The sequence below is a fragment of the Ambystoma mexicanum genome, chromosome 12 (assembly GCF_040938575.1).
Source record: "Ambystoma mexicanum isolate Mex_15411 chromosome 12, UKY_AmexF1_1, whole genome shotgun sequence".
NCBI classification, from domain to species: domain Eukaryota; kingdom Metazoa; phylum Chordata; class Amphibia; order Caudata; family Ambystomatidae; genus Ambystoma; species Ambystoma mexicanum.
This window is the reverse complement of record NC_090936.1, coordinates 385656993-385684024: the sequence shown is the minus strand read 5'-3', so window position 1 is coordinate 385684024 and position 27032 is coordinate 385656993. Positions and strand designations below refer to the sequence as shown.

Here is a 27032-nt window from a genome sequence, read left to right as displayed (position 1 = left end):
GTCAAACATCACCAATCAACAGCAGGAAGAGTCCCCTTAATGTTCAAGTATAAACCATATTCCTCCCCCATCCCTTATATCCCCCACACTACTGCAGCTTTCTAAAAGTTCATGTCAAGTAGAAGTTCAGTCACCCTAGGGTTTGTAAACAGTGAAATAAAAGGCTAGTATAGTGCAGAAAGGTGCAAATAACTGCAAACCTCTCAATCTAGAAGGGTATGTAAGGTTTCTTTTGTCGCAGAGCATCTATGGGTGCCATGTGTTCCAAAACGTTGAAGACCCCTGCTTCACGTCTGCCTTCAACCTCTTCATCACCATCGTCAGCCACAACCTGTTCAGCTACCTAAATACTGAAGGAGCTTCTCTGTTCCCTACTCGGCCCCTATTACCAATTTTACTGTGAGTAGGATGGATGTTTTTATCATCCTGGTATGCCAACAATACCACTCTGCTATGGAGGCTCTCTCCCTATCACATTTTTTAGAAATGTCAGCGCATCTCGTGAAAAAGGCTCAGTAAACTAAGCACAACCACCACATATACATCAGGGGCCCCTCTGACTGCATTCCCTCCAGCATCTATTGAATGGGTCAGCTTGCAGGGCATGTAGTCTGTTTTGGGTAATATAGCATTGATTAATTAATTTATATGAGTATTCTTTATGTTGTACACAAATTGATGTGGTCTTGGCCCTCTTCCATATCACCATCCAATATTCATCTGAGAGGACCACTCCTAGCTCTCCCTTCCACCTCCCCGCAAGTTCCTCTTAACACTCAGTCCTGCCACTCCCAGCACTTCATTTAGAGTAAAAAGTAAGCCCCATGTACCCTTTAAACTCACCAGGGAATTCTCAAAGTCTGTCAAAGGCCTTGTAGCTGCTGGCTTACACTCTCTCTGTGGGGCTCTCTGTGTGATTTTGGGAGCCAAATCAAACTCCACATGAGCCTGAAACAGGGACAAGAGCCTGCGCAAGATATTCTTTGTAATGATACTCATCCTTCCAAGACATGAAACTTCCATTCTCCTCCGCATCCCATATCTATGCTACAGGCCTTCAACAAAGATTGGTTATTTATTTTCTATACGGTATGTGTCTTAGGGCGGATGTTGACACCCAGATATTGCAACTACAAAGTAGCCCAAGTAACTCCCACAGCTTCCAAAATCATTTTCTGGTCGTCTCACATCATATGTGGGCAAGCAATTCAGACTTTGAATCCACATCATTTGCAAACATTGCCAGGTTTATACTCACTACCTCACAATCTGATCCCCTTTATGGCTTTGTTGTGATGCTGACCCATCTAGCCAAGGGCTGATGTGTGAGGATGAATAGCATAGGGGAGAGCGGGCACGCTTGCCTCACCCTTCTCTTACTATGGCTACCCTCCAGCATCCATTCACTTTCAATGTTGTAGTTGGGGTGAAGCATCAATTCATTTCCAATCAACATCTATTTTTGTGAACAAACGTTTTTTTGTGCAAATAGCGCATTTTACAGTAGTAATATTCCTACTTTGACAGTCCACCTTTATGTATACATAATGGTGGACAGTCAAAGTAGGAATATTACTACTGTAAAAGTTATTTAGAATGTCTCTCTATACAAACTAGATTTGATTGTGAAGATGAATGGTAGAATGGTGTGTTAGTGATATACACATAGGAGAAATGTTTACACAAAAATGCGCTATTTGCACAAAAAACCTTTGTTCACAAAAATATATGTTGATTGGAAATTAATTGTTGTCTTATAATTGTTAAAAAATGATGTATTCTTATGAAATTGTAACAGAATAAAATTATATATTTTTAATAAGAACACACTCTCTGGTCCTCAGCATGCGCTTTCTGAAACACATTTATTGAATGTTTCAGCACATAGGGCATCCTCTCTGTTTAGTATATATTGAACCCACCCCAGATGCCCATGTAGGGGTCCCCACCTTTGTTGTTGTAGTTGGGGTGGCCATGATCCCTTGGACAAATATAGAGCCAAGGCCAAAGTGTCAATTTCATAAAAGCCCAATCCAAAAAATCAAACTCTTTTTTTCACGCCTAGCGTAAGCAGGGTGGGCGGGCCTGAAGGAAACTGAGTGGTTTTATCCACAATCTAAACCACTTTCCAAGTCTGAGGGTTCCACAAAAAACGTGCCTAGTCAAAGTGAACAGGCAGTGGTATAACATTCTCTAGTCATATGCTTAGTATAGATCTTTACGTCTGTATTCAACATGAGTATTGGCTGATATGAGGTACACAGCTCCTCGGCTTCCACTTTTTGAGGATAAGACTTAAAATCGGCTTGCACATTGAATCTGACACCCCGTTCCCTCTGAAAAAATGTATTAAAAGGAAGTACTAGGGGCAACACTAACTCTTTAGACAAGACCGTATAGAATGGAGATGTAAAGCCATCCTGTTCCAGTGCTTTGTTTACCATAAGAGACATAATAGCGTTTTCCATAACACTTCCTCTTTCATTATGATATAGTCTTGCCCTGTTTTATGTTAGCTTGAGTTATCTGGAAGGCTAGCACCTTCCAAATAGCCATGTTGTAGTCGCAGATTACTGGGATCTGTGGTATATAAAGCTTAATAATATATCCAAAACACCTGCCTTTTTTAATTCTCTGTGAAGCATCTATTACCCCAGTGGTCCTTTGCCAATGGAATGCGGTCATGCTACACCTTGGCCTTCAACATATTCACCAGCAACTTGTTAGACTTGTACACCTTCTCATAAAACGCGTTCTTCAAGCACAGCACCCATTGTGCTGCCCTGTTTATTTGCAGGGTACAAATCTGCCTCCTAACCTCTTGTATTCTCCTAAATACTCATCTTGAGCCAGATTTCCAGAACCTGTACCTTCTAGAGTTTAGAGCTATGTTTGTAACAGTTTGGCACCCCTGTTCGTGCAGCTGCTAGACATGCTGCCTCAGCTTTAAACACTCCCCATGTACTGTCATAATATGTATCTTGTTGGGGGACCAGCTGTAAAACGTTGGTACTAGGTCATTAGTGCCTCTTTATGTTTCAGCACGTATTGTGGATGTGACAGCTGTCATCCCAAGTTTCCCACTGGCTCTTCCTTATGCTCCATAATAATTGAGCAACGGTCTGACATAGCAGCAGGCACTATACAGACTTCCACAATAGACAAGGTGGTAAAACGAGCCAAAAAATAATCTATCCTTGCAAATACACTTTAAGAGTGGCAAATCATGTATAGTCCCTATTCCTAGTTTAGAAAACAGCTCATGCAACCAAAGCCAGGCCAGTGTGCACAAATGTATAATTGATATTCCACTGTGTTGTGTTGTGTCCACCTGCACAAGGTATCTTACACAGGCTCTACCAGGCAGCTCAAATCCCCACTTTCCATCACATTTCCCATTCTCAACTGCTCTTTGTTGAGGAATTCCCTTTAAAGTGATTTAGGTCTTCATTACGGAAATACACTGATGCTAGAGCAAAGAGATCATTGACTTATCTGCACCTCAAAATCACATACCTGCCCTTCATATCACATATTGGTGATTCCAGCACAAAGGCTACTGCCTTCTTCATTGAAATGGCCTGTTTTGACTGTGCTGAAGACTGAACCATCTGAACAAAGCACATGTTGCTCAATTGGCAATGATCTACCTTGAAAAAGTGTTTCTTTTGTAGGAGGGCTATACCCACCTCATTATCGTTCAAAATATTAAACAGCCTCGCCCTTTTATTAGGAGAGTTTAACCCACATACATGATATGTCCTTGGTACTTACTGGACCAGTGTAGTATGCCTTACACCCACAGAAGTAAGTTTGACCCTATTGAATGCCTCTGCAGTACATCTCTTCCCCCAAGATCTTTCCTTACCCCAAGAACGTTGCTCAACCCACTGCTCTTTGTAGCTATCCCTCACCAACTCCAGTGCTTTTATCCTCCAACCAGCCCATCATTATAGCTCCACCAACTTTATTTAATCTTAACTTCAACATATCACATCTAATCTTAATAGCATCTCACATACAAAGAGATCAAGTAACCACTGCCTTTGTCACTCATGTTTGAAAGTTTATATCAATCATATATGTTCATAACACAATATTACTCATTATAAAGAGAACAATTGCTACAAAATATGTGATATATTTGTGCCTCACTTAGAGTAGGTGATGTATGCTAACTTCAAAGAAGAATGCCTTCTGTTTGTAGTATAATTACAAATTGGTGTAATTTTTCTAATGTTAGTTGTGATTACATGACTTCTTCCTCATGAGCAGTTGTATTGAAAAATGTATTCTATTTTGGTTGGCTTTTTAGGAATTGCAAGTGTCTTCAAATGATAATGCAAAACTAAATAATATGATCACTTATTGCTGACAACACAAGTCACAGGCCCTGACCAAGAGCAAACTGCTCAAACACGTGTTGGCACACATATATCACACATTTTGTAGTAATTCTTCCCTTTATATTTAGTTATATTTTGTTCTGAACATATACATTTGTATAAACCTTCAAAATGACAGCTCTATTGTTGGATTACTTGATTATAAAAGACTCTTCTGCAACGAACATACTAACATAAATTCATAGATCATCCATTTCAGGCCAATATCGAGTTTGAGAAGTCTTTGGAGTTGTCCTCACTGTGGATAGGAAGTGCGACACTGAAAATGTAATTATTAGAAACTGGTGGAAAAGCCAGTGTACACGGGCTAATGAGTGTACTGGAAGACATTTCCACAGTTTAGTATTTTAAAGTAATTTATATTGATAGAAAAAACTATTGTAAAGGATCTCTCTCCGTTTATGTAGAGGAGTAGTAACCTCAAACAGAATCTCACAGTATTTGTTGAAAGTTCAACATAGTAAATACAGCCAATTGTTGTATCTGCTCATCATTGTCTTGGATTCTGCTTTCAGGTTTTGGACTCAAATATATAATGTTGAGGGATGTCAGAGTGATACAATTTACGTGCACCATAATTCAAAGTTGACATGAGATCATAAAAAAAAGTAAATTGAAATCAAATAAAGATTAGAAAGTACATGAAGAATGTTATTGATATAATAATACATACCAATATATATTACAATGAATAATTACATATACATAAGTAAATTGAAAAAATAATGTATTTTGTTAGAGAAATAGTGCTTAATCAAATTAATTTCTGTTCATGTTTTTTTTTAAATGTACATACTTTCTTAGTGTATGCAACTTGAAGTATGCTGCGAAAGTGGTATCCATGTCTTGGCCTTTTCTGTAGCTAATTGTATGTTATCATTGTTGAAAGACACATTTTGTTCTCTGGAAGATGAACTTGAAGTCAAGGCAACAGCTCCCTCTAGCAGTGAAAACAGGCAATGTGGGTATGGCAGCTTTGGACAAACATACATCTGGCCTTTTATGACATAGTACGATACTCAGCTCAAGACTGAATTACAAACCCTCTCACCGTTTATGCACGGTTATGAGTTGATTTGGGTTCAGTTTGCAGTTTAAGGGTAATAATACATAGTAAGAAATTAAAATGACCAACCATTGAGACAACTAAAAGCCCTATTTGTACCCAAGGGCAGTACTGAACATGTCTTCAGAAACAGTACCATCACCACAGAGTCATTCAGCCAAACATTTCTCAGACTAGAAAAAATATCTATTAAGCAAATAGATATATTCTGGGAGACATTCAGATTAGAGCGATATCTAGAAGAAGAAAGGATTCCCCAGAGGTCTATTTGTTTCCCTTTGATGCTAATGCTGATTGAAGATCTAACAACAGCATGGTAAGAAAATTTGAATAACAGCTCCGTGGGCGTGATCAAGATGCTGATTGAGCATGCAGGAAATGTGCACGCTAAAATCAAAGACCATATACACATACTTACCAAAGAGATAGAGGACATGGGAAAACCAGAAACAAATAGAAAAAATATTCTATCCTTAATCAAATAATGAGTAAATATCAGAGTGAAGTGACACTTCAAAAATGAAAACATTCTTCAGAGATAAAACGGACTATCGAGAATAGAGAGTATATACTTTCCAGATAAAATATGATAGCAGGGTTATTCCACAGAATATAACCCTCACCCAGTTTAGATCCAGGAAGTACAGTTGAAGGTACTGAGGCTGTAGCTGCTACTATGAACAATTGTCAGGAATTTAGTAAATTCTAAATGACAAATTATTTAGCAGAAATAAAGAGGTAAAAGAAAGGGAACTGACAGAATCATTTGAATACGACCAGGAAGAGAGTGACTTTTCAAGACTGCAACAAAAAATACAGTACTAATCGAACTGCAGGCACAGAGGGGAGAGCGAAAGGGAACGAGGGGGTGATAGCAAAAAAGAAGGGAATCTAAGAATGAGACTAAAACAGAACTCGAGAAAGAAATAATAGATAATATAGTCTTGAATCTTTCAAATAGGGACATAGACGTAGGAAAGAAGAATCCTTAATAAAGCTTTTTCTTTCTGACCATCGCCAATCCATGAACATCCCTGAGACCTATGTGGACCTTTTTAAATTCATGAGAAAAACTCAAACTGAAAGAATTCTTTTCACATTACCAATGCAAGGAGACAGAACAACATGATCAAAGGGAAATACTAGTAATGATGATACACTTACTAGGGGACTGATAACCCGGCCCTTAAAAATGTAAAGAAGAAATCGGGTTCCTTCCTCATTTCCCAGACAAGACCAGTATAGATTTATTATTTACGTCAGTTACTGAATTCCTTCAAGATCTTTAGGATAAAAATATAATCAAGAGACCACATTATGATAATATTAGTATGGTAGAAAGAAGGGCTTGGGTGAGATTATCAAAAGATAGAGATCATCAAAAGGGCAGACAAAGGGCAAAACATTCTAATCATAAACAAATCTGATTACTTTGGAGATGCAGAACAACATTCTAACACTGCATGATGTTATTGCAAAATATCTCTGAACCCTACCCAACCAGTTAAAGGGGAATCCAATGTAATGATTAACAAATGGTATGATTCAGATTTACTCAAGAAGGAACAGCATGAATTTCTAATGACCAATAATGAAACATTACTTACCATATATTTCCTACTCAAAATATGTAAGAGTTAGAAGGAGTTTCCAGAGGCAAGACCCTTAATGTGTGGTATTTGATGAGTAACAGAACTGATTTCCATGTATATCGATACACAGTTAAGGAATTATGTGTACAACTTAGAATCCTATACGAGGGATTCAATACAGATACTCAATATCTTGGAACACTTGACCTGGAAAGATACTTACACACTAGTCCCATCTGATGTCAAGGCTCTTCATACACCCATACCTCATGATTTAGAAATAGACACAGAGTTTTGGTTGAGAGACATAATTGTGTCCTATTATTAGTACTGTGACATGTTTTGCGGCATGTTATCAATCACATTGTCCAATAACTATTAATCTTTATGACCGATTCTACCAGCAAAATATAGGAGTAGCGATGGGAGCAAAATATGCCCCTTCATTAGTGAATCTATTCAAGGGCCAATTCAAGATATGACATGCACTCAATATCACCACAGGACTTGAAAAAGTCATATTGTGGAAAAGATACATGGACCACATTTCTATGATATGGACTTGAAATGAAAAGCAATTACATCTTTTCTTACAGAAATGTCAAAATAACAACAGTACGATACAATTAACATGTACTTTCAATAAAAGGACAATAGACATTTTAGAGTTACATACCAGTATTAAAAATGGGAAAATTGAAGCAACGGCATTTAGGAAAGAGACAGAAGTGAATTTGGTACTGAATGCTACCAGTAGCTACAAGTGGCGTACAGTTAAGATTATACCTAAGGGGGAATACTTCAGAGTGAGGAGAAATTGCAACTCAGAAACAGGATTCAGTACAGAATTAGATCTGATTACACAAATATTTAAAGAAAGAAGTATTTCAAGAAAACAATGGGGCATGGGAATCAAATAGACAGACACAGTTTACTGATACCCAAAAATAACAAGAGAGAGAGTCAACAATGGGACTCATTTAGATTCATCACCTCATATTCAGCACACATGAAAACTCTATGTAAGATATTTAACATACCTTAAAATATTTGGCAGCTGACGATAAGGTAAAGTGATTCATTGATCAGCATCCCAACATTGATTTCAAATGGGTTGAGATTATTGGGCAGAGTGTTAGTCTTAGTTTCATGGCTATGCCGAAAGAATATCTAAAGAAAGAATGGTTACTTATTGATCTACTGGTGTTCTAAAAGTACTCGACCTGTAACGTTTGCAAATGTGCTAAGTGCACTGCACCAATATGGCTATTACAGTCCAATTAATGTATTAATTGCAGAACTACACGTTATTTTTTTAATATTTTTATCTTTTAGACTATTATATGCTTTTATTGTATCTATATTGGTTTTGTATCATATGTGTAAAGCTTATTTATAAACTGTATCACATTAATAAAAAAAGTAAATAACTACACACGTTTTTGTGTGTACATGTCAAAATGTCTATATAGCCAGCACCATTTGAGTAGTGAGATCATTTGAACATTTGTATGCCATCAGGACCAGTAATATACTTAATGCAGTGGAGAAACACTGGAACACAGCACACCCAAATGGCATTCAATTTTTTTTGGTGCCAAAGGGCATGCAAGAAGATCAGAGGTGGCAACAGAGAAGGCATTTTTAAGAATAATGGAAGCTAAATTAATCTTTGTAACCCAAGCTACTAAGGATGGTGCAAATAAATACCATGAACTAAATGCCTTCCTTGGATAAAAAGGTTACATTTATCAAGGGGATCATTTTAAAATATAAAACTACCTGTTTGCTGTATAGATTCATAACATCCTGGTAAGGTATGAGCCATTGTATGTGTTTGATAACAATGGACAGCTTTTCCATTGGAGTATGCAAGTCAATGGGGGTGAAGACTGCCCAAATTAGAGCATATTTACCAGGAATACAAACATTACTGCACAGGTGTATAGGAGGTGAAACTACAGAGAGTCATGCACTTGATCAAGTGGGTATAGTTACTTAGCGTAGTAAATTTTAGTGGGAACGTTATAATACCTAATGCTTTAAGAAGTTACGCAATGAAGATGATCAATATTACTTTGGCGAATGGGCAAACCCAGTTTGCCATTCTCTACAAACTGATTCATCAGAGTTTGTGAACAATGCATCATTTCACTTAAATGACACAGGTGAATCGTGTATCTTTGTTACATCTGGTGAAGACAAAATAGAAGGTTTTAATTTCATAGTCCTAATAAACCATAACATTAAGTTAAAATACAGCACTCAACTGTGATTATATACTAATGAAAGTCATTTAAACATGGCTGCCATACACAAGCGTTTCCGGGAGCAAGGATCTCACTGAACCTTCATTGAGTTCTAGTATCTACTAGATAAGTAGTGACAAGATGATGTGTATGACACAAACATGCAGTTTATGGGATCCCATACACTGCATTGTGAATGCAGTCTTCAAGGTAAGAGAATACATGGCTACAAAATAGTAGGCTATGCTTAGTGAAAGGATGGAAAATGATTGGATTTCATAGTTGAGATAAACTATATTCATCAACAGCTGATTATACTCCTAAAACCAAAATTAGTGATGTACCTTTGGTGACTGAGGTATAGCCTGTGGCCATGGGTGGTGGCCAGATTGCGTGGGTCATGGCATAAGGTCATGGCCCGGACAATCTGGCTACTGGCCATGACCACAAAGGACGACAAATGGGGTTAAAGTGGCTATGTCCAACTGCTTAAAACCCCTTTTATATGTAGATTAAATTAACAACTCCAGTCTGATATCTTTGTACTGTAAATAAATCCTCTGAATTTTCGTGAGGTCTTTGATTAGTTAGGGAGTCTATCTTTTTCTTTTTTAGAATCTTGATGCATGAAATAACTGCAGTTGTTCTGATTGATCACCCTAACTGTTTTTGAACTAATGACCTAATTTGTTTGTATATATACTAATGTCATCTTCAAAAAATGTTTTTCTTGTAGAAATTGATTGAATGGAATTTTTTGGCCCATGATGAAGAGTGAATACTACTCGAAACGCATTGGGCTATTCTATATAAAAAACTAATTTTTGGATTATAAAAAAATTGAACTTGTCTAATGGTCTAAATTGTTAAATGAAATAATACATTGTATGTTACCATATGTAAAGTAACCTTATGTTTTATCAAATCAGTGAATGAATTTATTTATGAATACCCTTAGAAACACAAGACGGTATACTTTGTCCTCTTTCATAAAGGGGAACAGACACTAGACTGGACTTTTCTAAGAGCCCATATGTTTGGGCCATTCAACAGTGTGCAGGGGACCTAGGGTTCCTAATTGGAACTCCTTTTGTTTTGCATTTTCCATCCAGTTTAGATACCAAAGCTGATCTTTTCTCCCCCGCACCTTAAAACTGCCTTAAACCAGTGGCTAAATAAACCACCACATAGCTCACATATAGCTAAAATTGACAAATGACTCACAATATAGAAAGATGTGCTACATTGTTCTTATTGCTTGTTTTGGTGTTACCAATTATGCCAGAAGGTGGGTTTTAAGGTAAAAATGTGTAAATTGGACAAAAATTTTGCTATATTGGGTTAATATGATATTAGCAAGCTGTAGGAACGTAGCATGCACTGGTAAAAACCCATGAAATTCACTGAAGAAAACTTAGTTAAAGAGACGTTATGGTTAAGTTGCACTAATAAAAACCTATGAAATTCAATGAAAAATTACATTTGTGATGTCATCTTTGATGTCCTGGGTGTTAGTCTTAGCAGTGCACAGTGGTGGCACGAGTTATGGTTGCTTAGCTTACCATAACTGGTGAATTTCTGAGGTTTTTTGGTTTTGACTGGTAACCATGAAGTCCCTTTAACAAAGTGTTTTTCATTGAATTTCATAGGTTTTTCTTAGTGCAACTTAACCATAACGTCCCTTTAACAAAGTATTTTCAGTGAATATATACATGTTACATAGCATGTGGTAGCAGTTGTGTAGTTATGTTTAATTTCCTCAACCCATAAGAAGAGCACTTTTTGGGTTGTTTATAAGAATGCCCCCCTTGGAAGAAACTTGGAAAAAGAAGGATATGCCCCAATCAGATTGATTCTGTGCAGTTTGCTGAGGTTTTGTCCTGGGGGGGCAAACGTATAGGGGCACCCAAAATGTGTGTTTTTTTCCCATAGACACAATGGAAATAAAATGTTGTTCCTTCCTACAGCCCAAGCTTCTGGATGGATTTTCACCAAATTTGTTCTGGCGGCTTGGTCCCGAAAGCGTGCTTTTCTAAATTTAGTGTAAATCTGGCCAGTATTTTTTATTAAACTGCCCAAAAGTAGATAAAATAGTTTGTGATACTGTGTTCGGTCTGCGTATGGGCCTCTGATTGGTCCAGAGTGTGGGCTGATGTCAGCGGACATTGGACATGCCCGCTGATTGGATGGTGAAAAGCGTGAGGTGCAGCATATTTTTTGGGAACACCCGCCATGTTCGATTCATGGACGGCGCCTGTTATCTGCGAATATTGTGGTAAAAACATATTAAAAAAACACAAAATTGCACTTCAGACTAATGAGACAATCTTTGGGGAGGTGAGGGGCGATGAGGATGGGATATGACCATAAGAAGCCAAGAAAATGGCGTTTTTAATCTCAGAAGTCCGGGAACAGTCCAGATATTCAGGGACAGCCATATGATTTTCGCGGACATCTCTTATTTATAGACTCCAATCTAAATATTACAGGTCATAGTCCTTTAATCCAAGAGGTGAGCCCTTGTTCACAGAGATGGACATTAAGGGGCCGATTCATGCAAAAGAGCCCATTAATCCTGCAAGGCCCTCACGCCGAGAATGACACTGCATGAGCCTGCGCACACAATAGAAAATACACGCCCCACGTACTTTTGGAATTTTCTGTGCATGTAACCGTATACGCAAGTCACGGACAGAACGTCCCTGACATGCCCCCATGCAAAGCGAATACAGCCACTACAGCTACCTTTTGTGCACTCCCTCAGGTGCGAATACACGCACCCTTCAAACAGTGTGCCTGCATCTCGACGACCCTGTGCTGTGTCCCCCCTAACTGTTACATGCCTCCCGACAACATGTCTACCATCTATTGTAACTTGGGTAAAACTCAGAAAATCTGCGTGCAAACCCTGTAAACTGGTCCTGCTCCACACCACACTGCGTACGCACACACTTAAGTCCGATCAGATCCATGGCTACGTACACGCACCTCTAAATCCAACATGCAAACCCACCACGTGCTGCGATTGCTATCTGCAAGTCTACTTATGCCTGCCTTCAGGTGGCGGAGAGAATGAAGGATTTGCATGGGCATTTCACATGTGGGAGGTTGCATGGTCACATCCATGAATACACTTTGTCATGAGCATTTGTGGGCATGCTATAGTGCTTGTGGCCTGTCCCTCATAACGCCCACATTTTCTTTTGTTCTTCCTAATTTTACGAGTTCCGACCCTACTCTGCCGTCTGCGCAGATCTCGCCCACGCTCTGAATGGTGTCTCGCACAAGGCACTCGACCGCTCACAGAGAGGTGCAGAGCCTGTGTGAAGTCCATGCAAGTTAGGAAAAAGTGTTATGAGGTCCATTCAATGAACCGACTAACAGGGTTTTGCATGCAGAATGGCATGCAAATCCCTGATTTTCCATGCAAATAATTCAATGAATCCACAAGACACAAAGTTGTCCCCAAATAAAGCTTGAATTCATTTAAGATTAGATCACTTCCCTCCAATCAACTCTATATTATTACATGATTCCTGGGGACTTCCTGCATATACCAAGCAGTTATTCATTAGACAGCAGCTACCCAGGGTGTCAGATAGTAAGGTAATTAAGGACTGTAACCTCCTTTTTTTCCTCCAATGGTGATATTTGACTTTGTTGTTGAGTATTGTCTTGTATGTCCTTTCTGCAAGCAGAAAATTCAGATCAAATTTAGCCAGTTGTATGTTTCTTCACCACCGTTGAAATACCTGTTACTTCATATCCTTTTACAGGATTTTAACCATCTTTTCCAGATATCCTAGTGTGGAAAAGTGATTCCATCTCAAAGTAGGATGTAAGGGCCCGAGGTCAGCTGGTTACAACACACGTTTACAGAGGATTTTCAGTGCATTTGAAGGAGAGAAATGGGCACAACCCAGATTTAGCATTTCTGTCGTGCATTCCTCCTCCTCCTTCAAATGCCTCCTGGTGTAATGTCTGCATGAGATTTTCATGCAGGTGTGCAATAAATTGATTCAAATTAAATCTGCCTGCTATTGGTACTGGCTAAACCAGGCGGATTCCATAGAAATACATTGAGAATGCCTTCTGCTAGGCATAATATGCAGGCGGAATTTACATTTTGTTAGAAGAATGGCGAACAAAATGAAATAGTGACATGCACCGTTGGTCTCCTCTATGCAATTTGCACATTGTGACAACATGACACCCACAGAATTCTGTGGACTGTAGGCAATGTAGCAAAGACTGTTCATGAAGGAAGACTGGGAAGCTGCTTTCTGGTAGCTGTAGTCAGTCCACGCGATAATAAGATATTCTGAGTGAAAGAGATCATGGCATTGCATTCGGGGGAAAGTGCTCCAAGAACCAAAGCAAGATATTGTGGGAGAAAATGAGCCTTGACATTGCCCACTGGTAATGGGTTTGAATTCCTAATAGACTTTTTGGAGACTTGTCTTACAAATAGTTGCCCTTCTGACAAAAATGCATAAGACATTGTACTCTTACAACTCAAAAATTAAATGTGTAAATAGAATCTCCAAATGTTTTTGGGAGCGTCTTTCACCCGATCAAGTCACTAATGTGTTGATATATCCTTCCCTGCTGTGCAACATTTGTGAATCTAAGAGGCCACATAAAGATGCCAAAGAGTGGAGTCCCCAGAGTTTTTAAGTAGGTAGAATTCTACGCAGAAAGAATTCTGCAAAGTGGTGCAAACCTTTTCCTTGTCTAGTAGGGTGGAGACAAGCTGCCCTTTATAAAACTTAGGACTGGGAGCTTGAAGGTCCAGCACAACCCATACTGTGGCATAATATGACATAGAGTTTATCGCAATGTAAGTTTGTATAGCACAGGGCAGAAGTGTTAGGAAGATGCCTAGACTGGGTAGCGTGTTCTTTTGAGAACATTGAGAAATTCTAAATTCTGAGATGTACATCAGCAATCCAATTGCACCTGATGATTTAGAAAGGTGATGCGATCATGCATCACTTTGTGACTGTGGGCCTCATTACACGGTAGGCGGTAAGGGTTTACCGGTACCGGTATTTTACCGGTACCGGTAAACCCTTACCACCTTACTACGAGGTCCCTTTGCGGGTTGGGGAATTTAACGCCTGCTTTTTGCAGGCGGTAAAAACCAACCCGCAAAGGGACCAGGGAGCTAATTACGGTACCGCAATTTGCGGTGCCGTAATTAGCACCTTCCCCATTGCCATTATGCCCTATGGGGCAAAAATGGGAATGGGGAAGGGCAATGGGGGAAGGGGGAATTACCACCCACCAACCTTGGAATAGGGCGGTAATTCCCCTTTCCACCAAGGCGGTGCCGGTATTTTACCGGCATGGACCAAGGTGCTAATAGCTAATAGCACCTTGGTCCACCGCCATCCGTGTAATGAGGCCCTGTGAGTTTTAGTCACTTGAGTAGTGGATTTGCAGTTTACATTGGGATACAGTGACAGTTGCTCCTCAGTATATGAGGTTCACGTACGTCAGCCTCATCCGCCATGGATCTGTATATGTTAGGTATGTTTATTGCATGAGAAGCAATCTGCAACTTGATCAGCCCGCAGAATCTAGAACTGTATGTGTGACCTTGCCATTCAGCTGGGACAGGGTCAAATACGGGTACAGCTACCCGTTCCCTTTTCTGCTTTTATGACTCAGAAGTGTGGAGGTGGGTCTTCTGGATTAATGTCATATCAAATCTCTCCAATGGTGTGACAGCAATGTTGACCTCTTCACAGGACCAGCTGGCCTGTGCACATTCCAGGAAATGAATTATGTACATGTTACAGTAAGGGCATTATAACATGAGAAACTGTGTCATGACCACACATATAGTCTCAGCAGAGCATTGTAAGTTGATGGCCCTACAGCCTGTATGATCATTTTTTGAAAACCCTATCCATCCTTGGGAGTTGGCAAATCATTGATGGTGAAGCATAAGCACCTTACTCCTATAAGACAGTGGGGATAGACAGAGGGAGGGGAAATTAAAACCAAAACAGGAAAGCTCCTATGGAATAAATCAGAGATCACCACATAGACAGCATGTATGCCTTCCATACTTATCCTCAGGATAACCCTGGTTGTCGAAGGAAATCAGTAGCAAAATATTTTAGACAGAAACCTTGTCAGAATATATAAGAAGAGTGCAAAGGCCAAACAGAGCAGTGTATGGCCAGAACCACAGAGTGCACCCAGAGTGCTGTTAGTGCTGGAGAGACTGGAAGCGAAGTCTGAGACCTCCTTTGGAGCTTTCATTAACATGCCGTGAGATTCTGATAATATTGGGTCTTATTGTAGACTATGTATATATTTTTGCTTGGCCACTCCCCTTTTCCCCCAGCAAATCACAGAAAAGCAAACGGCCACGCACACTAGTGCTATCACACCACAGGGTGCACCCAGAGTGCTGTTAGGCTGTTGGGTGTGGGCTGGAGAAGGCTAAAGCGTCTAGGAAAAGCCGATATGGGGGGTTAGGAATCGTTTTGTGCTCCAATTGTTATGGAAAAATATAGCAGGATCTCAGTAGGTTGAATTGATCTAGGGGTGAGAAAAAGGGGAATGGGGAAACAATGAAATTGGAGCCCTTAGATAACAACTTATTATTAAATATGTGTTTAAAACTAATAAAGGTGTCTAATATGGGGACCGCCCAATTGGGAAATGCATTGAATGACCCTCTAACTGTGGTAGAGATAGTGTTGACTGCTCTGGATAACTATGCATCTTCCCCTATTGAGGATTCGTGCTCCTCAACAGAGTCTGTTGGGAGACGAATTGAGGAGTGAACCGGAACAACTAAGAATATTAAAAGCCTTATTAACTATTTGCAGCGCAATTTTTAAAGGGCAGCAGATTGTAAAAGAAGGGTTCACCAAATTGGTGGATGTGATGCCGAACATGACAAAACCCCCAGTGGAAACTTCTGACACAAACTACCCAGTGGAAAATTCTGAGACACATGACAATACACAGTGTATTGGAAAAGGGGATACACATTTCTCCTTTGTGGGCAGTTTAAATGCTGATGACTCTATACTCACTGTCCATGGTGATATGTATACACCCCCCTAAGGAGGGGGTGATAAGCCCAGTTATTATGACTGCCAATAAGCAGCATATAGCTAAGAAGCTAGACAAATCCAAGGACAAGAGACAAACTAATGCAAGAAATAAATAGAAAAACAACACTAGGAAAAGAGGGGCGCACTCGCTTCCTGAAACAACCCTTGATAGAATTGTATGTGTAGCATCAGGTGATAACTTCCATCTGGTGGAGGATGAAACATCTACGAATGCAGATGGGTCTGCGCAAAAAAAAGAATGAAAGAGATTACAACAAAACAAATATTAGATAAATCCAAGAAGGGTTACAAACAAGGTACAATAGCATTGTGGTTCAACAAAAAAGATGGAAAGCAGGTGCATAAGAATAAGGTTGCATTTATTGATTGGGATAAGGGGAGTTATAATGCAAATATAGAGTAGCCCATGTGGGAAAATAATGAGTTTGAAGATTTGGCAGCTATTGAAGCTACGTAAATAATGGACATGGAGGGACAGAAAACTGTCACATGAACTACTGGAATAAAATTTCTCCAGTATCGGATCTTTCATAGATTCAGATGGTTGAATATTCCCCGTCGTCAGACCGGGAATCCTCAGTGATTTAAATCATTATTAGAAAAATTAATATATATACATTATTTCCATAGAAAATGAATGTAGATTGTCCATTATGGCCCATGCGCCATTCTATTGTGTAGTCCCTCCACCTCACTTTGGTCTTTTATGGCCCTAACCAATGAGGTGGCAGGGCTTAAGCTCCACCCCAAGGAGCCATCTTCAGATTTTTCACCGCAGTCTAACAGAAAGAGGGAATCCTCAGCTCTCTGAGCTTTTCATTTTTATATTTTTAGCTGTTTTCAAACTATTTGTCAAAATATATTCCATCATGATCTACAGATCAAACTCTGTTGATTGTGTGTTTCTGGGCTCAGAAAAACCAAAAATTCGACCTGTTTTCATCGAGTGAAACTTCACTTCACATCATGTCTGAAGAACCAACTGCCAAAAACCTTCCCTGTTCAGGGACTGCCCAGGTGCAAGAAGAAACTTTTTTATATGAGGGACACTCATTAGCACTGAATGTACTGCCTCTACCGTCATGACATCCACGAATGTGACATTTGCAAGACCACTACCAATAAAACGTTGCAAATCAGACACAGGAGACTTTTGTTACACCTTGAATCAAGAGGGCAATCTTCTGATGAGGAATCTGCCAAGACAGCTCCTGTCCCATCTATAAAACCATCTGAGAGGCAAACTCCAAAGAGAAGAGCCTCCTCAATAGAAAGGAGTACTTCTCCTTCACATAAAAGCAAGAGAAAGGTGGAGATGACCTCCCTCACACCCTCTCTTAGCTATGGGGACCAGAAGAAATGGCTTCCTGAGGAAAAAACTACCTCCAAAGGTAATGAAGCATTTTCTAAAAACTTGTTGGGGGGGCAATCATCCACAAAAACGCTGTCTACGAGCGGCACCAGTGATAAGGGCTTGTCGACGACCAAACCATCAACGAAGCCGAAAACATCAACGACAACTCTTCAAACCTTGTCATCAACAAGTAAGTCCTTGTCGGGGAAACCGTCATCCATGAATCAATCGTCGATGAAAGAATCACACCATTCATCCACGGAGCTCTCGTCGACGGAGCCAAGGGACCATCACTCGTCAACGAAACCGTCGTTGACAAAACCACTGTTGTCGACGAAACTGTCAACGAAGCTATCAACAGCTACATCGATGGGGAAAAGCAAGCCTAAAACATTGTCCACGGACATCCTAATTGCTGTCACGGAATTCTCCCTTTCTCACCTGAGAGCGATCCTTGCAGGATTTCTTTGGCGGTGTCTTCTTACGCACAGACCTGGTCTTGTATAAGCCCATGCGAGCCTCTTCTGGCCCCAGCGTGCATTTAGAGTTCCGGGATTCAGATACTCCGGGGATCCAGGAAATGAACAAGGTGCGCAAGCACGGCACATGGGTCCAGGAAGCAAGGAAGAAGGAAGAGGGGAAAGGGAATAGAATTAGAAGGTCCAGGAACCAGGATAACAGTTCAGCGAACTACAGAGCACACGTCTAGTCGCTACTTGCAATAGCATTGAGACGCGCAGGGCTGCAGGAGCGGGGTCTATTTGTAGATTAGGCTACGTCCGACACGAAGACCGAGGAGGGCATTTCACGTTAGGCGGCTATGTTGGAAGTACTAAGGAGTGCAAGCCCCGTTGTGATAAGGACCATGTAGTCCAAAAGGGGCGCGTTCTGTGGGTCATGACAATTGCACCGTGAGGACAGCACAGATAACCAATGGACACGATTCCTTACACCCCAGAGGCCCATGAGGAACCAATAGGAACACAGTTATCTCCCTTATGAGAGATAACAGAACAACCTGACATCATTTTACAGAAAGGATTTTTCGGAGACTGAATTCATACGGGAACAACCTATTCTTACTCCTAAGGAGAATAGCTCACCCTGGCATCCCACTACAGAAGAGCCCACGGACCCATACAACCCAGCACTCATGGAATCAATGCAAAGGATTATAAACAAATTTAACAGGCATCAGAGACCGAGAAATCTGTCTTCTACTCCAACAGATGTAAGGCCCCATTTGAGGGACAAATCGCCTTTACAAAACACGCCAAGAAGCTCACCTCCCAAGAGCAGACATCACCACCTGATGATTTGGTATCATTCCATATGATTATTGGTAAGGCACCAGATCCTTTCAAGTTGCAAGTTACAGCAGAAGAAAATAAGTCAATTTTATATGAAAATTGGGATAAGCGTAGTACAACAATCACCACTATCCCTATTGTAGACACCATATGGTACTCAGGAACAAAGATATTGTCTACAACCCTGTCCACACCTGCTCTCGTCTTGCCGCCAGAAAAGAAATGTAAAGCCCCAGACAGGGTACCTCTATGCCTAAGAGGGCATACTAAGCCAGATTTCCGGAGGATTTTCGAGGATCATCGTCCAAGTACAGGGGCTTTAACCGGCCATCCTACAGTCAAAAGACACAGGGCAGCACCTTTCAAGACAACAGGTACCATCAGTCGACAGCCAGTTACAGCCAAAGGGGGAGACGTGGCTCTAACCAGACCAAAGCACAAAGCAAGCAAAATTGACAACTCCTATCTTCACCTACCATGTTATATCCCGGTGGAGGGAAGAGTAAGCTGCTATTATCAACGCTGGTGGTCAATAACATCGGACAAGTGGGTGTTGCAAGCGATTTGAGAGGGTCACACTATTGAATTCCTGAATCAACCCCCATCCCTTGCTCCCATCCCAATTAAAGTTTATCTCTTGAAACACATCATGTTGGAAATCCGCAAGTTGCTTCAAAAAGCAGCTATAGAACCGGTTCCAGATCAACAAATGGGAAGAGGCTTCTACTCTTGGGTTTTCCTCGTAAGAAAAAGAACAGCCAGTGGAGACCGATATTAGATTTAAGAGCGCTCAACAAATATATCAAGCGCATCAAATTCAAGATGATGTCCTGACAGAATGTCCTTCCATGGTTGAACAAACACGATTTCCTAGCCACCCTGACTTGGAAGATGCCTATTTCCATATTCCCATTCATCCTGCCCACAGAAAGTTTCTCAGATTTGCAATAGGGGAGTAACATTTTCAATTCCTTGTTCTTCCATTCGGACTAAGGTCAGCACTGAGAGTATTTACCAGGTTTTTGGCACCAGTGGCAGCAAGACTCAGACCAACAGGAATGAAGGTCTATCCATACCTGGACGAGTGGTTAATAAAGGCAAGTTCTCTCAAACTTGCAACCTCGGCTGTGACAAAAACAATGAACCTCTTGATGGGACTAGGGTTCTCAATAAACAAAGGCCAATCCTGTCCAACACCCAACAAGACGGTACTCTTCATGGGAGCGGAAATCAACACCAGCATACCCAGGGTATGGTCTTCAGTGGACAGAATATCCACAATGCTTCAACTAACCTCTTGGTTCCTCGACAATGTAACAGACACGGTACGCTCTTTCAAGTGTCTCCTGGGCATGATGTCCTCATGTATATTTCTCATACCAAATTGCAGGCTTCGCATGAGACCAATCCAAGAGACCCTAGACCGGCAATGGAGACAAGCACTCGGTTCCTGGGAAGATACCATCCAGCTCACAGAAACCTTCCACAAAAAACTTCAATGGTATAACACACTTCAAAATCTGTTGCAGGGAATGCCTTTTCAACCTCTGACTTCAACGCTTCTCCTCAGAACAGATACATCGCTATCAGGCTGTGGAGTCCACCTGGCAGATCTGCAAACAAAGGGCACTTGGTCAGGACAGGTGTCCCGGCTGCATATCAACTCAGGGCAATACTCTGGGCACTGAAAGCCTTCCTTGCGGTACTAGCTGGGCAAGTAGTAACCATCCAGACGGACAACACAACCTCCATGCCTTATACCAACAAGGAGGGAGGCACGGGATCAGAGATGTTGTCTGAGGAAGCGCAGAAGCTATGGACCTGGGCACTACAACACAAGGTTCACATCAAAGCAAAACATCTACCTGGAGTGGACAATGTCTTAGCAGACAAGCTGAGCAGAGACTACTAAGCATCCCACGAATAGTAACTGGATGAAGCAGAAGCTCAATGGATATTCCACGAGTGGGGACATCCGGAGATCGACCTCTTTGCCACCAAGAGCAACAGGAAATGCCAAATATTCGCTTCCAGATACCCAGAACACCAGTCACTAGGGGATGCCTTCTCAGTGAACTCGACAGGAAAATTGCTGTATGCCTTTCCGCTGATTCCTCTGATACCATGATTACTTCGCAGATTGAAGGAACAGCTGTGCACAATGATACCGGATTGGGCTAGTAAGGTTTGGTACCCAACCCTTCAACACTTATCCCAGTGGCCCCCGATTCACCTCAAAGCTCACCAGAATCTGTTAACAAACCAGAGTCACAAGGTTTCCCAACACGACCCAGAAAGCCTGTCTCTCAAGGCGTGGTTCCTGAGCAGCGAAAGCTAGTTATTCTGACTGCTGGGAAATAATCAGAGCCTCTAGGGCTACGTCCACATGGAGCACATACATCCGGAAATTGACTTGTTTAACCAAATGGTGCAAGACATCACTGGTGAACCCATTCATTGCGTCAGCAGAACAAGTGCTACCATACCTATAACTCCCAGCTAAAGCAGGGCTTTCCCTGGCCTCCATCAAGGTGCATTTTTCCACCATATCCGCCTACACTTCAGACACAAATCAATCATCCTTGCTTACCAACACAGCTATCAAGGTATTTCTGAAAGGATTACTGTGTACTTTCCCGCCAATGTCGGTTCCTTCTTGGAGCCTGAACACGTTGCTGGCAGCGCTCATGGAATCACCATATGAACCCATCATAGGTGTGACATGAAACTTTTATCCTGGAAAACCGCTTTCCTAGTAGCAATCAAATCGGCCAGGAGGATTAGTGAACTTAAAGCTCTTTCATCAGAACCCCCATTCAACATGTTCCAAAGGGACCGTGTCATCCTGAAAACGCACCCCAAATTCGTACCTAAGGTGCTATCAGAAATGTCATTCTCATAGCGAATCACATTCCCAACTTTCTTCGCATGCCACGCATCTAATGCAGAGAGATCATTACACTCACTAGATCTAGTGCGAGTCCTAAAGTTTTACATACAGAGGACCAAGGAGTTCCGCTCCTCTTCAAGACTTTTCATATCTTTTGCTGGTCGCACAAAAGGACAGCATGTATCGAAACATAGCCTAGCACACTGGGTGACCCAATGTACTATCCACTGCTATCAGTCTAAAGGCGATCCTCTCGCCAAACCTGTTTCAGCTCACTCCACCAGGAGGAGAGCAGCTTTAGTTGCGTTCCACACAGAAGTGCCCATAAAGGACATCTGCAGAGCCGCGACCTGGAGCAGACTGCATACTTTTGCCAAACATTATTGCTTGGCTGAGGATGCCAACAAGGAGTCCGCGGTTGGACAGGCAGTCCTCCGCCACCTCTTTGTGTATGGTAGGAGCAGCCTTCTTCTTCCCACCTTTGCCTAGTAAATGTGACTTGTGCGTTGCTGTATGCTAGGCGCACTGAAGACTACTTCAGAATGTATAGTATTGTGGGCATGCTTAACTGCCAGGTATTCTATTCAAGCACCTGAATCTATGAAAGATCCAATTCTGTAGAAGTCTTAGGGCCTCATCACGAGTTGGGCGGTAACGCTGGCAGTATTACCGCCGGCGGTATTAGCCCTACCGCCAAACAGCCCGGTGCTATTAGCGCCGGATCACGGGTTTGGTGGTAATGGAATTCCCCATTCCCCACTGAGCCCATTCGGGAATGCCCCATTGAGCTCAATGGGGAATTTTCGCGCTCTTACCACTGGTGGATTTCCCACCGGCGGTAATAGCGCAAATTTTCAGCGGATTTCCCCCCAGCTCAGAGCTGGGGAGAAATCCGCCGAAGCCCTGATTTGGCAGACCCTTAAATCCGGCGGTAATAGCGTGACCGCTGGATTTAAGGGTTACCGGCAAACTCGTAATGAGGCCCTTAGTTACTTACATGTGGCTGTATTTCTACAGCATTGATATCTTTCATAGATTCACATGCGCCCACCCGCCTCCCCCGAGAGGCTGCTCAAAGGCCCGGCAGTCATCATACATATAGTCTATTCACGGCTCAAAATTTGAAGATGGCTGCCTGTGGCGGGGCTTAAGCCCTGCCACCTCATTGGTTAGAGCCATAAAGGACCAACGTAAGGTAGAGGGACTACACAATTGAATGGCTCATGGGCCATAATGGACAATCTACATTCATTTTCTATGGAAATAATGTATATATATTTAATTTTTAAATAATTATTTAAATCACTGAGGATTCCCGGTCTGATGACGGGGAATATTCAAGAATCTGAATCTATGAGAGATACCAATGGTGGAGAAATACAATTACATGTAAGTAACTAAGAAACATCCTTAGCTCCACTAGTGGGACAAAAAAAGATCAAAATTGTGGATACATATGCCTCTACATTTACTTTACTTTACTTTTGCATTTATATCACGCATCCTTTTACCCATAGGCTTAAGGGCGCTACATATAACAGGTACGAAACATACACTTCAAAGGCAGGGACAAATATTCATCAGATAGGGCAGACAGTTTAAGCTATCCGGGGCTTTAGCAAAATAGTAGAGTTTTCAATTTCTTCTTAAAGATATCCGTGGATTTGGTCTCTCTTAAATCTAGAGGAAGACTATTCCAGGCAATAACAGAGGCTATGCTAAAGGCTCCCTTGAGAGCTTTACTGGTTTTACAGTGGCATGTTTTTAGTTGGGATGTATTATTTGATCTTAGATGCCTCGGGTTCTGTTTTTCCACAGTACATTCCCTCAAGTAGGCTGGCATCAGGCCTAAAGAACATTTATGAGTGATCAGAAGAGTTCTGAATTGGACTGTTGCCTTCACAGGCAGCCAATGCAGGCTCCTCCTAGCCTCCGATACGTGGTCTCTCCATTTAAGATTCTTAATCATCCTAACTGCGCCATTTTGGATGATGTGAAGGCGGTTGATCTCCGATTGGGAGGTGCCTATTAAGAGGCTACAGCAAAAATCGATTTTTGAACCTATTATACCTCTCACTAACCTCTCAGCATTATTTTTCGTGATAAACGGGCTGAGGTGTGTAAGTAGTTTTATATAATAGCTTGCTGCCGAGACCGGGCTGCTCACTTGTTATTTCATATTTAGGTTCTGGTCCAATATTATGCCTAATGTTTTCATTTTCGACTGCACTTCTAGATTATGGTTGTTTATGGTGAAGCTGTTAAACATAGGGTGTAGTTTAGCCAGCTTTTTTTCAGTGCCGACTACCATGTGTTCCATTTTGTCGTTATTGAGAGCCAGGCCATTTTGTACCATCCATGTGTGTATGATGTCATATACCTTGTTTAAATCTATTCTCATCCAAACTGTGAGAACCTGTTAATGGGATGACACACTACATGTCATCAGCATAGTTTGTAAAGGTAATGTCTTTTTGAGCCAGGTGATTGAAGAAGGGTATCATAAAGCTGCTATACAGGGTCAGAGAAATGCATGCCTCCTGAGGCACGCTAAATACCAGCGGGACTAGTTTGGCCTCAGCTTCCCCACTGGCTACTCTACATTGTCTCTCACTCCAGAATGACACAATCCACTGTTTCGCCTGGTCTGAAATTGGGGCGTTATCTTTTAGCCTGGTGTACAAGATGGTGTGGTCCACTAGGTCAAAAGCATTAGATAGATCTGGAATCATGAGTAATGAGACCTGACCACTATCCATTCTTTGAAGTAGTTTGAACTAAAGGTCAAGGAGAGCCGTCTCAGTCCCATGGTATTGTCTGAACTTATTCAGGATCGGGTGGTTATTGAGATGTGACAGGATTTGGTTATATGTCAGCCTGTCCAAGATCTTAAGAAGGAATTGTGTGTTGGTGATTGGCCTATAATTAGTCGGTGTTGCTGGACAGAGACTGGGCTTTTTTAATAGGGGTGTAATCCAGGCTTGCTTTAGTTTTTTGGGGACATGGTTTTCCTCAAACAAGGCATTCACATATTTTGTGAGCGCTGGTAATATAACATCTGAGCACTCTTTAATAATCATTGCTGAGCACGGGTCTCCCTTGCAATTGGCAGCTTTAAGCTTCCTGATGACCTTTGCCAACACATCCTCAGTGATCGGTGGTATTGCTACAAGGTACTCGCTTTATCTGTGATCTGGGTGTCCGTACATCTGGTTGCTTATTAAGGGTGAGTTTTTTTCACCTCAATGCCTTTTTTGATTAATGTCAGTTTATTCGACATTGCATCTTGAATCGAGATACACCAGGCCTCATTTTTCAGCAGTTGTTCCTTATTAGGACCCCTGGGAACTTCTGTTCCCTCAAGATTTTAAATAGTTCTTTAATGTCTGATGTAGAACTAGCAATTATGTTGTTAAGCATTTCTTGTTTAGCTTGTAGAATTGCCATTTGATAAGTCTTAACTGATTTTTTGTAAAGGGCTAGGTCTGAGATGCCCTGACTTTTCCTCCACGCAAAGAAGTGCTTTATTTTTCTAACTTTGAGTTCTTGGATAAATGCCAAGAACATTTGTTGTGCTTATGTCCTTCCTGGCAATATTTTCTCATTGGTGCTAGCGTTTCCGTGATGTCCTGAAATGAGTTGAGAAATTAACTTGTCATCCCCTGCCAATACCAATTTCTAACTAGAAAATGTGTTAGAATTAATACACCAAGTGACAGACCTGAAAGCAATTTCATCACAGGAGATTACATTAGTGGAAATTCTGCAAACAGTTTATTGTGCCAGAATGCATATTACTATATGCAAGTCTGTTTAGTGAAATAGGGTATGAGTTCATAAGAATGGAAAAAAAGGTGATTAACAGCAAAGGGCCCAAGTTAAACAACATCACTGGAAAAAAGGGATATTTGGGGACAATTAGTATTGAGAATTTGATACATCAAATTGTGAAAGAATTAAAAGGTAGTGGATTGGACACCACTACAATGGATAATATGATTCCACCAAATGGACAGCCTGATGATATTGCATGACAGAATGATTGCGTTACGGAGAAACTATTTTTAATTACATGGAACTCCAGGGGTTTCCATTCCTTTGTATCCAATAGCTCTGGTATGCCCATCTTGTTGAGCTCAGGTGTATTTGTGATTCAAGCAACATGTTTATTGCAGGATTTTATGCTAGATGGATACCACATAATCTAGAGGAAAGCTAAATATGCAGGGTTGGGGAGAACTTCGGGGGGTCTTTTACTGGGTGCAAAGAACCATTTAATTTTAACAGAATGTAACTTCACTGCGATTCATCCCTATCTATTGGTGGCAACACTAGATGATATATTGAATTGTGTGGACAAAAAAAGGTTTTTCATTAATGGGTACAATTCACCTAATAATCTACAATCTGTAGTTATTATTGAAGAATTAGTGGAAATCATTGAGTGTATGAGAGATAATCTCATGGCCCTATTGTTGTGTCTTGACTGTCGTGTAGTCAGAAGAGTCCTCTGTCCACATGTGCCGCACAGAGAGAGTCCAAATCACTCTCTGTACAACATTTGAGGCCACAGGTGGGAGATGATCTCCCGGAACCACGGACCTCTGGCAACCCCGAACCACTGTAAAGAAAGCACTGGTTAAGTATCAAGCCCAGACAGCAATAACAAACCAGACAACAAACAAGTGGAACAGTCTTACCAAGTAGTGACAGTGGTTATTTTTCTGAACCTATAGGGGTTCCGGGACCCACCAGGGCTTCTTTCCCAGCACAGGGCAGGAAGCCCAGTAGATCAGGCGGTGGTGCGTGTGCTGGGCCCACCTGATGCCAAAGTCCGGACAAGGAAACCAAGAAAACGTAGTACCAAAGGGATTCAGCAAGTAGTACTCCAGAAAGCAGTCCGTGATTCGTAACAAGAAATCCAATAAACCAGAAGCCAGAAGCCAGGGGAATCCAATAGCAGTCCTTAATCCAATCCGGGGTCAGTTTCCAAGCAATCCAAATGTGAGTAATCGAAGCGCCGAACAGTGTCCAGGTAAACAGCTGTGAAGCATCGAGTGTTCCG

General features: G+C 41.3%; 1 protein-coding gene across 1 annotated transcript in view; it reads left to right on the top strand.

The window, feature by feature from the left end:
• LOC138514489 (platelet binding protein GspB-like) overlaps nucleotides 1–27032 on the top strand; it is a 1350980-nt gene that overhangs the window by 658685 nt on the left and 665263 nt on the right. The gene's annotated exons all lie outside the window — the stretch shown is intronic.